Source organism: Echinops telfairi, unplaced genomic scaffold, assembly GCF_000313985.2.
Source record: "Echinops telfairi isolate 266 unplaced genomic scaffold, ASM31398v2 ScPeMD7_3533;HRSCAF=4204_0, whole genome shotgun sequence".
NCBI lineage: Eukaryota > Metazoa > Chordata > Mammalia > Afrosoricida > Tenrecidae > Echinops > Echinops telfairi.
Genome location: NW_022107431.1, coordinates 97,517,527 through 97,528,600, shown reverse-complemented (window position 1 = coordinate 97,528,600; position 11,074 = coordinate 97,517,527). Strand labels below are relative to the sequence as shown.

Sequence of the window (11,074 nt, the reverse complement as noted above, 5' to 3'; positions counted from 1 at the left end):
TTTACATAAAACTCTCTCTTATACATGAGTTGCTGTGGATTTGTTTCTCCAAAGTACCTAGACTAATACAGAGTGCTAACACTAAAAGAATCGAACAAGGTTAGATTAGGAATTTCTGAAAAACATAAATTAAAAAGGAATTTGAATTGAACATGCAAAAGATACAGGTGCATCCTGTGTGTGCAATATGCATGGGGCTCTGCAGAAACAAGGTGAGGTCTTGGCATTTAGAAAAGAAGCAATGTGGGAAGTGCGGATGAATGTATCAGTTGTTAGGAAAATGACACAAAATTATCAATTTTCATTTTCACATTTCTATTTAATCATTACAGTTATCCCTAACATAGGTGTACGCTTTACCTAATTTATACACTAAAACTTGGAATGGGTAAATGTTTTAACAAAGAGAGCATATGCTAAAGCCATAATTACAACTGAGCTTTCTATTTCTTATATCATATTAAAATAATGGTCATTATAATAATAGAATAACAACACTAATAATCAAAATAATCTGGGACCTTTAAAATGTGGTGCTTTACAAAACTTGCCTTTTTCATCCTTTTACGCAACCTTTCAATGTATGTATATCATTATTTAAGAATGAGAAAACTGTTAGCTTTCTTAATAGTAGACGACTTCATCTCTTCTGTTCAATGTAAGCAGAAAGGGATAGAGGCAAGGAAGATGTGGCAGTCTGCTTCTGTAAAGATTCACAGACTCGGAAAATCTACGTGGCGATTCTACTCTGTCCTTTCAGGTCATTCTGAATAGCAATAGATGGGATTGTTGGGAGACCGAAGAAGAAGGAAAAGGAAAAGACCTCAAGTTGGACATCCATTAAGGCAGTGGTTCTCAACATTCCCAGTGCCGTGACCCTTTAATACAGTTCCTCATGTTGTGGTGGACCCCCAACCATAAAGTTATTTTCATTGCTACTTCATAACTTCAAATTTTGCTACTGTTATGAATTGGGCAACCCCTGTGAAAGGGTGCCCCCAAAGGTGTCACGACCCACATGTTGAGAACCCCTGCATTAATGGCACATCTTCAAAGAAATTGATACGCGTAGGATTAGAGAAGCAGAGTCAGGTCTTCCAATGAGGTCTCTGAAGATTCCTGAAAGAGCCGCTCTTCCTCCTTAAGGAAGCCTTCAAATGGAGACGCTTGGATGAGAGTGTGGATTTGTGCAGGAGCACAAAAAAGCCTGACAAGCACAGGCACCGGGAGCTGAGTCCTGCACTGGAACTCCCTCCATAAAACTGAAATGCATGGCTGGGCATCCAGTGGGACCTGGGAAGGGCCATCTTTCCCCATGGGATCTACTAGGTAAAACCTTTGAAGTTGCCTATGATTGGACTTGAAAGATCATAAGTAGAGTTAAAACTGAACTGCTCGACTGACCTGGTAGCTGAATCAAGAAATTGGTGTTACAGTTGCAGCCTCTGGAGAAAGATTAAATCCTGCCACAGTGTACACAGCAGAATACATGCAACATCCTCAGCTCCCTCCATATGTGACTGTTTCAACCTCAAATGTTTTGTGAGTGCATTCATTTACTCAAGTCAGATAATCCAGAACTCTATTGACTGTGAAGTATAGAAAAATTTATTTTTATGGTTTTTCATCCTAAATAACTTGGTTTTGTGAATCTCTCATCAGATAAGCAGTAGCAGAGATTATTTTGGGGTAAGAAGAAATATTGAAAGATTGGACAAAAAAGAGTTAATGTGAAGGAAGGAAGAGAATGTATGGACAAATAAGGATTGTATAGCTAAGAGTAGTTAGGTAAATGTGGTCAGACATTAGTTGAGTTTAAATATATTGCATTCAGGAGAGATTTAAATTATCTAAATGTTGGCAGATAGAAATATGAAACTAGAACTTGAGACAGATAATGGGGATTTCTTTTTCAATCTAAGAAATAAATGGAAAGGGGGGAGGATGAGATTGTTATATTAGAGAATAGTGACCCAAAGATAAGATGAAATAGGAGAAGCAAATGTGTTAAAAATAAATAAAGAAATGAGTTTCGTTTTTATTTTTATTGCATGGCTATAAATTACAAGCTTAATTTATTTTGAAAGTGTTTAACAATATACATATTTTATATGGTGTAGAATATGCAAAAATGTATGAATTAAAATAGATCAGTTCATACATCTACTACTCAGATTTTTACACCAACCACTATCTCAAATGGATCATATATGTCATCAAGATGTATTGCTAATTGCTTGTGACTGAACCTGTGGATGTTTGAAACAAAGAGGAAGGATCAGTCGTTGAAAATAGGACCTTAGTTATAGAAACAAAGTTGGTTTTCTCACTGCATGACTGACTCTGGCCCTCTGCCTCCTGAGTACCGGTGGGTAAACTATGCAATATTTTCTGTTAGAAATAACGTTAGTGTCCACTAAAATATGGCTGGGTGTGGCATATTAAAGTGGAGTGTTGCATATCAGTTAATTATAAATTAATGACCTAGCAATTTAAGTAAATTAGATCTTTATTTATTAACATTGACAGATTTTGAAAGCATCATGTTAGCTAAAAGGGGAGGTATGAGAGGTCCAAGGAAAAAAGATAATTAAATATGTCATATTTGAAAATGTTATATATAAAACAATTTATACACATGTGACATTCTAGAATAGCCCTATTTTCTAAAATATTTTTAGAAATACAGACACAAGTAAATATGAGAAAATATGAATGTGTCAATTTTATATTATGCATACTCTAGGTCTAATTTTCTTGCAGTTTAAAACATTTTCATGTTGAAAAGTATTTCTAATATTTTTTTTTAAATCCAAAAGAAAACTTTCTTTAGTATCAGGAAAAAAAAACCAGATTATAGATGAAACTCGTTTTCAGTTGCCATTCAACACATAGACTTTTCTCCTTAAATACAGTTCACACCTCTAGCTCATCACAATGTTTTTAGTGAGAGCAACCAAGTGAATAGAAATGAATAATGCTGTTGTGGAATATTGATAAGGATGGGTTGAAATCCGAATTTAGAGTACTATACACATGTTCATAGTATGTGTATTTAAGCAACCTAAAAAATTTCAGTAGCTGAAATTTATACATGAAAAAAATCAATTTTTAAAATTGGAAGAAAACCATACTAGCAGAAAATATCTTTATCAGTAGACAGTTTTACCTAATATGTTTTCCTCTTCAAGAAAAATACAAGATAAGCAACTCACTAATAAAAATAGAACATATAATTAAAAGAGTGAATTTGGAATGAGTTTATACATATACTTTCAAAAAGAATTTCTATATTGGGCCAAAATGCAGCAACAAATAAGCATTTTTAATATGCAAAGGAAAAATAATCATAATCCTGAGCAGTAAGCAGCTGACCTAGTTCTGTTGAGAAGGAAACCAAATTTTTAAAATTATGCATACTCTGATCATGTCTAACCCTGTCAGCACTCACTCCATCAGAGAAAAGGCTTTGCATCAAACCACACTGAAAGTGTAGAACATGACCCTTCCTGTTTCATTTTGCTTTGTTTAGCAAGAGGCTAAGATTAGAAATTCCTAGTGATGCATTTCATATTATCAGATTCTGTGTAGTTTTCTCCTTTACTGGTGTATATTGTAGTAAAAATAATTATTAGTTATAGATGGACCAATGCTTTAAAATCCACCTCACCCCCCTCATAAATTATTGACCTCAAGATTTCTATATGACTACATGTCTTCTGTAATGTTTCCTCTTAAGAAGAACTTTTGTGTTCAACTAACACAAAAAGATAGCTCATTCACACTCACTGCTGTCAAACGGATGCTGATTCATAGCGACCTTATGGGACAGGTTAGTGCTGTCCCTGTGAGTTTCCAAGACTATAATTCTTTATGGGAGTAGAAAACCCTGTCCTTGCGGGTCTCAGTCCAAGGCTTAACCAGTATCCATCAGGGCTCCTGGAAATGTAATTAAGGAAGAGAGAAAGAATGCTACATACCTGGATTCTATTGCATTCCTTGAAACCTATCTGATTCCCCAAAGCAGAGATTGTATCATTTTGGGGGGTATGTATATGACAACAGAAATAAGTAGGTGGTGCAGATATTTGTGTAGTAATAAGTCTTCTATTTGAAATGGAATATATTAACTCCAAACATACTCATAAAAGTTAGAAAGTATCTCTACAACAAACAACTAAAACTTTTAAAAACATCTTTTAAAAATTAATAACAATTAAAATGGCAGATGAAAGCTAATTAGTAATTCAAAAGAAGATGGGGAAGGGGGGAACGAGAAGAGGATGAGGGTAAAGAAGGAACAATGACACAAAAATCATGGGAAAAGTAAATCCAGGCCTCTCAGTAAGTACATTAACTTTAAATGACTTAAAAACGGCAGTTATAATAGTAATAATGCAGTTTTTTAAGACTTAGCTTTATGCTAAGAAACTTTAAGGGAAAAGTAGAGGGATTGATAAAAAATGTATACTGTGCAAACATTAAACCAGAGAAAGCCAGATGTCTATGTATTTATAAGCAAAAATAGATCTCCTTAATGAGAAAAGTCATTAGGAATAAAGAAAGACATTACATAAATACTAAAAGTTCCACTGTGTGCCCCTGAAAAATACCCTCAATTCCAGAATACATGGAATAAAACAGATTAATACTACTCAAAGAAATGTATAAATCCACAATTGGAGGAGAAGGTTTGGACACTGGTCCTCAGTAATAGCATAATTAGATAGTAAATCACGCATGATACATAAAAGCTGAAGAAATAGTTTTACCTACTTTTCATTTCTAGAACACATGGCCTAACATTAACAAAATAGAGTAATTTCAAATGCAAAAGAGATAGTCACTCAGGCAACTTTTTTCTGATCTATGAAACAGATCTTAGCAAGATCTGAAATAATACAGAAGCTGTTCTCGCTCTCTTTTTTTCATTACATAAAGTTTATTGGATTGGTTCAAAGCGTTGCAGACAGTCTAAAGGAATCATCTAGACTGTAGCTGGACACCTCTTAGAGCTTACTCATCAACCTGCTGAACCGTTCCTTTTTCAGAAACATAGATGCCATCCCATAACTTTCGGATATCCTTGTTTTTAACTGTTGTGGCTTGCTGAATTAAATCAGCTGAATTTGATACCAGCTCAATGTCATTTCTTTCAAGAATTAACTCATCTTTCTGGGCTTGAGAAAGGGAACAGGCAACACCTGTCCTCATGCGAACCCTCCGGGTGTATTTTTCACCCAAGAAATTACGGATTTCCACAAAAGACCCATTCTCCTGAATAACCACGTCGATGGGGAAGTGGGCACACACAGACCTCATCTCGTATCGGAAGCCCAGTGTCACGCCCTTGATCATGTTCTGCACGTGACTACAGATAGTGCGGACAGTAGCCAGTTCCTTTCTATTTCCCCACCATTTGTCAACTCGAAGCCTCTTCTTCTTCTTCTTCCTGAGGAAGCTGAGTTCTACGTTGATGTGATTGAAGTCCTTCCGCAGGGTCCTCTGGGGCACTTCACGATGACTGTGCGCCCCTTCAGGGAAGTGTCCACATTCTCTGAATGTCCACAGTCTGGCTGCTGAGAATGGTTTTCATTCTCACAGTAGATGTGGCAAAGAGCAAGGCTGTTCGCTTAACCATAACTAATTTAGCTAATAATTATAACAGAAATGTATCTATAAAAAAATCGACATTGGAAATTCAACAGCATACTTAAAAACCTGTGGATCAAAGATTAAGTCTCTAAAGAAATTAGAAAATATATTGAACTAAAAGAAGATGTGACATCAAAATCTCCTGGATAGATACACCTAAGAAAGGGAGTCTAAGGACATTTTGAGCATTAAATACTCATGCTAGTGATAAACAGAGGTCTTAGTCATCTAAGAAACTAAAAGAGCAAGAGGCAGTAAGCCCAAATTATGTAGAAGGAAGAAAATAATAAATTCTACCAAATATATAAAGAAGAAATATTACCTATTCTATTCAGTTTCTTCCAGAAGATAGAAGGAACTTGCCAGCTCATTTCTGAGCATTGCCTTGATGCTCAACTAGGTAAAATCATCACATCAATGTCTCAAAATGTAGAGATTTTTTATACTAAAAATATATAAGATACGGAATAATGGTTTGAATAGAGAAGTCTCTAAAATGTGTTGATCTTTAGTCCCCAAAGGCAAACACCGCAAGACTCAATTTAGGGAGGCAGTTCATGGAATCTTGTTCATTGGTTTTCAGTTGAATTTATCCTTGAATAGTTGTAAAACTAAATTTTCTTCACTAAGAAATCCTAAAATTATATGGAATCAATCCAAGATTGAGAGACGCCAAAATAAAAGGAGCAATTAGCAAGAGGTTTTGAAATAACAAGGGGATAGAAAACAAAACGAAAAACTAAACCTGAAGCATTCAAGAGAAATGGCATGTCTCATTTTCCTCTGTTTCAAGGCTCAGATTCACAAAATTACCTATCATAAATTGTAGAATAGCTGGATGTGAATTTTTTAAAAAGAAACACAAAGCCTTATTTTACAGTTTTAGATATTATGTTTATTTCAAATAAATGCTTTATGGTTGAATGACATGTAAGTGCTGACTACTTAAAACAAAACCAGGTCATAGGCGTTTTGGAGTGTAGCTTCTACTTAGATCATTTTACTGAAGAAAAGGTTAATCCTGGGTAAATGACAAGCTGTTTTATTTTTATCCAAATGTAAAATTTTTATCCATCAACAAAATATTTGTTATTTTGCATAATGATCCTTATTAATATGATTCTATCATTAAATGTTACTTTTAGTAATGTTTCTTCTGTTTCAGCCCAGAGCCATGGGCCTGCATTAGAAGAACCTAATCAAGGAGAAATCTAACAGTGCAGACTATTCTTTTAAAACCTATTTTAAAAAAACACTAGTTAATAACCATTTGAATCTCTAGATACTTCATGCTAGGGATCAAAGACAAAGACCAGGTGATTTGTCATTAAAGGCCATGCACCACCAAATATTTGTGAATATTTTAGTAACTACTTTGTTCTAATTTCACAAGTCTTTCTGGAAAAGGCCGTGCCAGTGCTACTGATGATATGAAAATTAACTACTTTTTTCATCTTAAAAATGATTGATCTACCTTTTTAACCAATCACTGGTTTGATCCTGATTTGCTTAGGTACAGTAGAATGAGTCAAATGGTGTGGAGAGAGAACAGAGTTGACGTTGGCAACCTGGGTTCTAAAGTTCTACTGCTAATTAGGTTAGGGCTTTGGAAAATGAATTCTGGATCCTCTTATCCTACTTTCTTTTTCCAATCATTTTATTAGGGGCTCATACAACTCTTATCACAATCCATACATACATCAATTGTGTAAAGCGCATTTGTACATTCATTGCCCTCATCATTCTCAAAACATTTTCTCTCCACTTAAACCCCCGGCATTAGGTCCTCATGTTTCCCCTCCCTCTCCGCTCCCCCCTCCCTCATGAGCCCTTGATAGTTTATAAATTGTTATTTTGTCATATTTTGCCCTGTCCGACGTCTCCCTTCACCCATTTTTCTGTTGTCTGTCCCCCAGGGAGGAGGTCACATATAGTTCCTTGTAATCGGTTCCCTCTTTCCTACCCACTCTCCCTTTACCGTCCCTGTTTCGCCACTCACACCACTGGTCCTGTAGGGCTCATCTGCCCTGGATTACCTGTATTTTCAGTTCCTATCTGTACCAGTGTACATCCTCGTCTAGCCAGAGTTGCAAGGTCAAATTTGAGTCATGGTAGTGGCAGCGGGGTAGTGGTAAGTGTAGGTTTTGTTATCCTCGGGCAGTTGACTCAAAACCTTAGTGTGTCAGCCAGTTGAACATGTGGTTTATGGGTACTCCTTCAGCACGTTGCATCATGACAGCTTCAATTATCTGGCCATTTTGCCATTTTAGCTTCAACGGTCATACAGAGCAGATGTCCACACAAAGCATAGCAGCATTATTGATGCTTGTTTGAATGACTGATGAATGTGTTTTTGTTTGTCATCCCCTGGACATAATCAGTATTCTTAACTTTGTGAACCATGATATTAATAATCCCCTTGAGTATTTTTGTGATAACTAAGTGACTTAAAATTTAGATTTGGAATTCCTGTTTAATTAATTTTGTATCTGCAAGCAGAAGCTCTCTATCTGCATCAAAGAGTCACAGAAAAACATCTCTTTCATAACCTGTGAAACCTAACAGAAGTCTTCTAGCAATGCACAAGTACATTGTGGTGAATTTCCTCAGAGTGGAGGTCTAGAGAAGGTTGTTTTTTTTTTAACCACTTCAGTTGTCTACACTGCACATTGAAAGCTTTTATTTTTAAGAATTATGGAGTAAATAAAAATGCTTAGTAAAATAAGTAGAAATTAGACGTTTGGTAGGGAGCCATGGTCGCATAGTGGGTAAAGTATGGGCTGCTAACCGAAAGGTCAGCAGTTCGAAACCGTTAGCCAAGATGAGGCTTCCTACTCTCGTAGAGATTTACAGTCTCAGAAACCCTCAAGGTTGGTTTTACTGTATCCTAGAGTCCCTGTGAGTCAGAATCAACCCAGCAGCAGGGAGAGACATCTGGTAAAGGAGTCCCAGTGGGACAGTTATTAAAGTGCTTGGCTCCATCTGTAAGAGACAGATGTGACAGCACACATGCATATAGATTGCAACCTTGGAAACCTTTGGGGCCTGTTCTACTCTGCCTCATAGGACACCTATAAATTGAAATTGACAATAGCAGTGGGTATATGTTTGGCATATGTTTATTATTTAAAAATTAAATTATACAACAAACATACCACACTATATTTACTGTCATATACTTATAATATACTATATATGTGTATCAGTGATATCTTAGTTTACAAAGCCTAGCAATCCTATATAGGGTTACTATGAGTCTTATCCAACTAAAGGGCAGTTAGTTGTTTTTGTGTTTGCACTAGAATTTCAGTCATTTTATCATCCTTTTATGATTTCACTACATTCTAATTTTCTTCAGCCTTTTTATATTTCTTACAATTCTATATCTTTGTCTTTTTATCTTTTATAATATTTCAGCTTTTTGTTATGTTCATGTGTTCTTTCATGCCACTAAATGTATCAGCGCGTATTCTCTTTGGCTATTCTGGTTCAGTTAATATCTCATTTTAAAGATCGTGTACGTCCTCCTTTTATTTAGGGTACTGTTGCTTTTCATTTCTCTCTCAGTGTCTCTCATAGGATTTGTATTTTGTTTGCTTTGCATCTTAACTTTTAATAAAGAGATTGTTATTGGACCTGACTAGGATTTGTCCTCAAATAGCCCTGTAGGTTGTCCCTGCACTTATCTTTGTATACTTAGGTACCATTTTAAAAAAGCTTCACTCTTCTGCCCTGCCTGATGATTTTCTCTTGACCTTGACATCAAGTCTTCTTGAAATCCTTGGGCAGAATGCTTTGATGGATTCACAGGAAAACAGGTACCCAGCATTGGCACATGGAAAGAACATTGCTATGTCTTGCCACATTCCTGGATTATATGATTCTATTTCTCCACCCATGGGTTATATGATTGATTCTATCTCTCCACCCATGGATTACCTGATTCTATTTCTCCACCCATGGATTATGTGATCCCATCTCTCCACCCATGGATTATATGATTCCATCTTTCCACCGATGGATTATGTGATTCTATCTCTCCACCCATGGATTATATGACTCTATATCTCCACCCATGCATTATATGATTCTATTTCTCCACCCATGGATTATATGATTGATTCTATTTCTCCACCCATGGATTATATGATTCTATCTCTCCACCCATGGACTATATGATTCTATCTCTCCACCCATGGACTATATGATTCTATCTCTCCACCCATGGGTTATATGATTTTATCTCTCCATCCATGGATTAGGTGATTCTATCTCTCCACCCATGGATTATATAATTCTGTATCTCCACCATGGATTATATGATTCTGTTTCTCCACCGTGGATTATATGATTCTATTTCTCCATCCATGGATTGTATGATTCTCTTTCTCTATCCAGCTCAAACAGTCTCCTGCTTAGGGTTCCCTTTTCTCTTTAGTGATTAGCTGATTCTTTAGTGAGTAAATGGAGAAAATTGGTCATTTTCAACAAAAATCTGTTTTCCACATTTAAAGGTTTTGTGCTTTACTAGCACAGTTAAAAAGAATTAGGTAATATTCTTTATTTTAGTGAGTAATAAGTAGAAAATAGAAAATGTGCTTTCTCTAGAATTTTTGAAATGGTGCATGGAATCATTATATATAAGATCAAACAACTGTGGAAGAAACAGGTGCACAGTTGCTGTCACAATAATTCTGTGTCTTAGATGATTACTAATTTAAGAGAAGTTTTAGTATGTGCAGAATATAATGCCAATTATTCCCTCTGTATTTGGCCGTGCTGCAATAAAATGTCAATTAAATATGATTAATTCTTACTTTTTCCACCTGCATGACTGAAAATGTGTTAGTGCAGTGCTAATGGCTGTCACTGTGAGGGCGTTCAGTCATTGAAAGGAATCATTTCAATGTTATGAAAAAATTCAAAGTGTATTTCTCTAGTATATCTTTGCGTGGTTGTCTTGGTCTGGCTCCTTGCAGCAAGTAAAATTTTTATTTGTTCTGAAAAATTGTCCAATGCAATTAAAACCTAACACCTTCTATTAAGTCTCCTTTAGTCACTGGGGGCAGGGGAACCATCTCTTCCCTGCTCTTTGTATAGTAGGTGTTAGCACATTTTACTGCAAACAATTATAATTCAATCTTATTTACTCATTTTTTTTCTTTAAATGTTTTGAGGCAAATATCTTATTCATTGATCTGTCACCTATTTTTAAATGTTTAAAACATTTGAAATGTTTTAAATTTAAAAAAATCATTTTATTGGGGGCTTGTACAATTCTTATCACAATCCATACATACATCCATTGTGTCAAGCACATATGTACATTTGTTGCCATCATCATTTTCAAAACATTTGCCTTCTGCTTTAGCCCTTAATATTGGCTACTCATTTTCCCCCTCCCTTCTCCCCTCTCCCT

The 11,074-nt window shown here is 35.7% G+C and overlaps 1 protein-coding gene and 1 pseudogene across 1 annotated transcript in view; one reads left to right on the top strand and one right to left on the bottom strand.

Annotated features, from left to right (window-relative positions):
• The window catches only part of MEI4 (meiotic double-stranded break formation protein 4), a 169,770-nt gene that overhangs the window by 104,894 nt on the left and 53,802 nt on the right, over positions 1-11,074 (top strand). The window lies entirely within an intron of this gene.
• Positions 5,017-5,596, bottom strand: LOC101650790 (annotated as a pseudogene).